Source organism: Sinocyclocheilus rhinocerous, unplaced genomic scaffold, assembly GCF_001515625.1.
Source record: "Sinocyclocheilus rhinocerous isolate Xijiao unplaced genomic scaffold, SAMN03320098_v1.1 scaffold1935, whole genome shotgun sequence".
Lineage (NCBI taxonomy): Eukaryota > Metazoa > Chordata > Actinopteri > Cypriniformes > Cyprinidae > Sinocyclocheilus > Sinocyclocheilus rhinocerous.
This window is the reverse complement of record NW_015623718.1, coordinates 227,613-234,045: the sequence shown is the minus strand read 5'-3', so window position 1 is coordinate 234,045 and position 6,433 is coordinate 227,613.

The window sequence follows — 6,433 nt, the reverse complement described above, 5'->3', positions numbered from 1 at the left end:
ATTTTTTTTTTGTTTTTTTTTTTTTTTTTTTTTTTTTTTTTTTGTATTATATGGATCTATGGTTTTGGGAAACACAGAATCGTTGAACTATGTTGCTAACGATGGAACTTTCAACCATGGTTGGCTAACAATTCTTTTGGGAAACACATCACTGGTTGCTCAAACAATAAGAGCAATGCTTTGATAGCACCATAGAGCCTCAATGTTTATACTTTTCAGTGAAATCAATTTATGGATGACTTACTCGTAGTTATCGCTACATTTTAAGCTGGTGGAAAGTGTAGAAAAAATACACACTTTTTTCTTTTTTCAAATTAGAGTCCTTTCAGAATCAAATCAGATTCTGCTGGATAAACGGCTTTGGTTATTTTTGTCAGATTTTCAATAGGATCTTATTTAATTTGTATTCGATCTATTACGGAATGCTTCCAAATGAGAGGCATTCCATTATTAATCCATTGACAATTCTTGAGGATTTTTTGACTACATTAAGGGCCTTATAGGCAAGTAATAATATTTTGTAACTGATACGGAACTTAATAGGTAGCCAGTGCAGAGACTGTAAAATTGGGGTAATATGATCATATTTTCTTGACCTGGTAAGGACTCTAGCCGCTGCATTTTGGACTACCTGCAACTAGACTACCTGTATGACTAGACATGATTCAGTCAGTATATATCAAGATGCCAAATACCCATAATTATGCTCGTTCAGCCCCTGACGTTTGTCTCCCCCTCTGTCATATTTTATCCTGGAGTTTCTCTGATATCCAGATTTGATGAGATGACTGAAGAAAATGATGCAATTGCAACACAAGTGTTAGAAATGCAAAATGTACTAATATGTATTCATGGCTTCATGGATTTCATGGTATTCATACATCATGGCTAATATGTCCACTTCAGGTACTAATATGTAACTTTGACTACTATACCGTGTTGGGGAAAGTTACTTTTAAAAGTAATGCATTGAAATATTGCGTTACTCCCGAAAAAAAAAAAAAAACTAATTACATTACTTAGTTACTTTTTATGGAAAGTAATGTGTTATGTTACTTTTGCATTACTTTTTCTGTTCTGGGCTTGGCTTGCTTGTTTGTTTTTAATATAAAAAGTTATGGCATTTGGATTATTGCAGAAAATAATCTCTGTGACCAACAAAAGCTTATGATTCTCACACATTCATCATATTACTGTTAACAAATGAACACAACCTTTATGAAACCTAAATACAATCACCAGAAGTAAAAGGCTAAACGTAGACTATAAATAAACTATGCCACATTCGCATGACTTCAACTTCGCCATTAATAAGACTACTTATATTAATAAGCTTATATTAACCACAGACCTTAGTTTAACCTACTATTAAACCAAAAGCTCATTTAAAAAAAACATATTGACTTCAGGATGATGGAACTGGAAGTGCTAAAATGCTGACTTGTTTCCGGGTTTTGGCCTACAAAAATCCCTGCAGTACTGTATTGTTGTTGCATCTCAAGTAGTTGCTGTTATTGTTATATAATTAGTGCTAATTAACTAGCGCAAAAAAAAAAATCAAGGCTCATGTGCGAGCTAAGAATACAGACCATGCATGGTTAAAAACATCCAGCTGTGCATGTAAAGTCTGATGGCAAAATTTACTTCACTATCACTGTATGTAAACTCTAATCTTCCTTTTCTACTTACTGTGGATGCTCGCTTCCTAGTTGTTAAATTCATGGCTGTCTTCCTCAGCTGTGCTGTCAGTATCTCAGAGATTTCCAAAAGATACCCAAAACCGTTCAGACAGGCTCAGGTCAAAGCCGTTTGCTCAACTAAATTAGAAGTAACGCAGCTTAATGGAGGCCTTGTGGTGAACAAACCCTTACCAAAAAAAATATGTTATTTGAACGTTTAGTTTTAATATTCTAAGAATGTAAAAATGTCCAGTTTTCTTGTCATGACTATAACGTTATTTAAAGGTTGCAAAAATGTTTCTTACAAAGTTCTACTAACTTTATTTTGCCGAAAATATAACGTTAATTGAACGTTTATTTTTAATATTCTAAAAACATTAAAATAATCATTTTTCTTGCTATGATTATAATGCTATTTAAAGGCTACAAAAAATGTTGCGAGAATGTTGTTCTAAGAACATTTTCTTTCAATGTTTTCTTTCAATTAGAACATATATCAAATATATATTGTAATAAGAACATTCCATTAACATTACTTTAAGAACGTTTTGTCCTAACATTTATATAACTTTTAAAAATCGTTAGTAAATGTTGAGAGAACGTTCCATGTTGGCTGGGATACTATATGTGCAAACTGGGCCACAGCCATGGTTGTTTTGAACACAATGAACTGTGATAATGAACAGTAAAACACTAGTTGACTCAAAAGCTCAGCAAATTATATGCTATGAATTATTCAGCCATGCATTTATTTATATTTAATCGCACTAATAACAGAAATATTTGAGATGAAGGGCATTAAAGGTGGCATTCGTTCCATGCCTGTGAAAAGATTGCTCTGTTTGTGTGCGCAAACACAATCAAAACAATAAAAAATGAAGGTGAAGAAAATGATTTAGGGTGAAAAATTGATTGCACTGAGCTCGGTTTTTTTTTTTTGCTGTGATTTCTGCATGCTTGCTCATCCTTTAGAGTGAACGGACTGATCTGGCCTGCTGGAGTGTAAGAATCAACTGCGTGATTGTGTGAATCTGGAAAGAAGCAAATGCGACAGTTGGCCCAGAGATGCGTCACACGTGTTGAGATCGCACACATTCTGTCTGTTTTTAGGCTGTAAACCTCCTGAGATGCACAACACACAGTATAACTTATTAAGCTGAATGTCTTACATTGGCTTGTTTACACATTTCATATGGTTTTCTTTCTCATACCTCTGAGATTTGGCATGAATGTTTTACATAACCAATAGCAATTACAACCAACTAGGTGGTTGCACATAGTGATTATAATACATTTAGCAGGGTTTAGATCAGGGCTGTCCAAACTCGGTCCTGGAGGGCCGGTGTCCTGCAGAGTTTAGCTCCAACTTGCCTCAACACACCTTTTAGGGTTGGAGCTAAACTCTGCAGGACACTGGCCCTCCAGGACCGAGTTTGGACAGCCCTGGTTTAGATCATTTGCATCAAACAGTAACTATGTGGCAAACCACTATCATCAGTAAAAGTGAATGCTGCTATATTATACTCAGTTCAAGTTGTCAGTTCAATGCCTGTAATTTGTATAGAAATGCTGCCCTCTGCTGTTGCATTATTGAGCTTACAAGTAAAACAGGGAAAATTACATTTCTGTAGATTTGTGAGATTAGAGTCTTGATCTCTATATAGTGGGACAAGTGACTATATACAGCAGGTTTAGGATATCAAGGTTGGATCCCAAAATCAAAAGATTTAAAAGAAGGAAAAATACAAAATTACTTAATTATGCCTTAAGAAAATTAAGCTGTTTTAGGACACAAAGATGTTCTGCATTGTGACATTATGTCTATGACAAGTAAACATGCAATAAATATTTAATAAATGAATAAAATTATTAACTTTTTTAATTACTAAGTTGAATATTTAAAATATTATTTAAATTGTGAAGTATTTATGCATCAGACATTGTGTTCATTTCAAACACAAAATTGATTACAATAATATTTGATTGTAATAATTTAAAAAATGAATGTAATAAAGTAACGAAAATCTTTAATTTGATAATTATATCTGGATGTATTGCAGTAATGAGAATTTGAAGGGTGAACTTGCCTAATGTCCATGTAAAAAATAAATAAATAAATACAATAAAATAAAATAAGAAGTGTATCCATAAGGCCTTAATTAGAGTGCCATGAATTAGAATCAGAATCAGACAGAGCTTTATTGTCAAGTGTCCTTATACACACAAGGAATTTGTCTTGGTGACAGAAGCTGTCATGATCTCTAGCTGGAGTGCCCGTGAGCTTCGCTAGAGGGCACTCCATCCCAGACTTCTACCACTCCATCAAAGACTTCATTTCCCATAATCCTTTGCCCGGACTCATCAACACTCACTATTTGCACCTGTGTCTCATTTACCCTGTCTGCTCACCCTACATAAGTCTGGTTTAGTTTGTCATTCTTTGCGAAGTCTTGTAAGTGTTACACTGCATCTCTGAGCGTCTCTCCTGTTTATATGTATCTTGGTTCTTGGACTCTTTGCCTGTGTTCTCTGCCTTGTTGTTTAGTCGGACTGATAGCCTGTGTGTTGACCCTTGCCTGCTGTCTGGTTTCGATTCTGGACTTTCCTAATAAACACTGCATTTGGATCCTCACTCAGACTCGGAGCAGTTCCGTAACAGAAGCTTCCAGTGACAGGAGCTTCCAGACAGGATGACAAGTGACAAGACACAGATAAAATAAAGTAGACACAAAATAAAAATAAAAAACTATGCACAATAGACAAAAAGACAATAGACAGTATATGTATGTACAGATATGCTATATACAAATTATGCAAGGGAATGTGGATAGATGTATGATATGTTACATAAATAACATACGTATAATAAATATAAGTATAGATAGTTAGGTATTGCATGTTTTATTGCACAGTGGGGAGAACATTTAACTGTTCACGAGGTAGATGGCCTGAGGGAAGAAACTTTTCCTATGTCTGGCTGTTTTGGTGCACATTGCTCTGTAGCGCCAGCCAGACAACAACAGTTCAAAGATTAAGTGGCATGGGTGTGAGGGGTCCAGAATGATTTTGCCAGCCCATTTCCTCACTCTGGATGAGTACAGTTCTTGGAGAGTGGGGAGGGTTGTACCAATGATTCGCTCAGCAGTCCGGACTACCCTCTGTAGTCTTCTGAGATCAGTTTTGGTAGCTGAGCTGAACCAGACAGTTATAGAGGTGCAGAGGACGGATTCAATGACTGAAGAGTATAACTGTATCAGCAGCTCCTGTGGCAGGATATACTTCCTCAGTTGGGCCTTTTTAACTTTTTGGGCCTTTCCAGCTTTTTAGAGTAGCTCCTCTTCACCACTCTGATCTCCTTTGTCAGTGTGTTCTTGGCCTGAGTGTACAAGATTCTGTCCCCACTCCTGTAGGCATCCTCTTTGGCCTGAGCTGGCCAAAAATGAGCAGTCTGAATAATGGAATGTTTAATTTATAAGTGAACAATTGCTGTCTTTATCTGTCACTTTCTAAGTAAAACAGTGCTTTATTGTTGCAGTATTTTATTAATCTTATGCAAATAGCCTTTGTCTTATTGGCACAAGTCCAACAGATTTTATTAGTTGCCTGCTGTTCCTAAGAGTTTTGACCACTTCTTGTTGGTCATTAAACTACAGTTTGGAATGAAGTTGATTTGCAGTTGCCCACTGCCACAGATTTAAAGCATTCTAAGCTTTTAACACTGAGAACTATTGATTTACAACCCAGAGCAATTACAACTTAAGCTGGGTTTTATTGGGGGGTTTGAAGAGGTAGAGTAAATTACGTACAAAATAGGTCCACTTAACAATATCCTAAACCAATAGAGTTTAAACATGTTTAGTACAAAATAAGTAATTGAAATGATAGTTCACACAAACATTTACTCACCCTCATGTCATTCCACAACTGAATCACTTGCTTTCTTGTGTGGAACATACAAACTAAAATTGAGAAATGTGTTTTTGGACATACCAAAACTGTTTAGTTACCAACTTTTTTTAATATCAAAATAACTTATTTTATGTTCCACAGAAGAGAGAAACTCATACAGGCTTGGGCCAACATGAGGGTGAGTGAATAATGACTGAAACTTCATTTTAGGGTGAACTATCCCTTTAAATGAGGATTTAAAAAGTAACATGTATGTTTTCATTATGTTATGTTATACTGTAATTTTAATCTTTACTAACTTTGCAGAGAAAGGAAAGTTGGTTATTGGTTGTTTGTCTCTTTCTGGACACTAGATTTAAAGATATGTCATATACAGCACTGTTCAAAAGTTTGGGGTCAGTAAGATTTATGTTTTTGAAAGTATCTTCTGCTCATGAAGTCTGCATTTATCAGAATCACAATCAGAGAGAGCTTTATTGCCAAGTACAAGGAATTTGTTCTGGTGAAAGAAGCTTCCAGTATAGACAACAACACACAGATAAGAAATAAAGATATATGAATAAAATACACACACTAATATATATATATATATATATATATATATAGACACAATTTGTATATACAGTTGTGGTATATGGAATAAGCTGTAGGGTAGAGTAAAGGTGAGGCCTAGGACTCAAGTGCAGAGTTGTGATGGGCTTTATTAAATAAAGTAAAACAAAAGCAAACAAAACAACCCCAAGGGGGAAAACAAAACTGCAAGGAACACATAAGACAACAAACTAGCCCAGGGGCCCGTTCTTCGTACGTCGCTAACTCAGTTAGCTGGATTTGATTGTTGACGA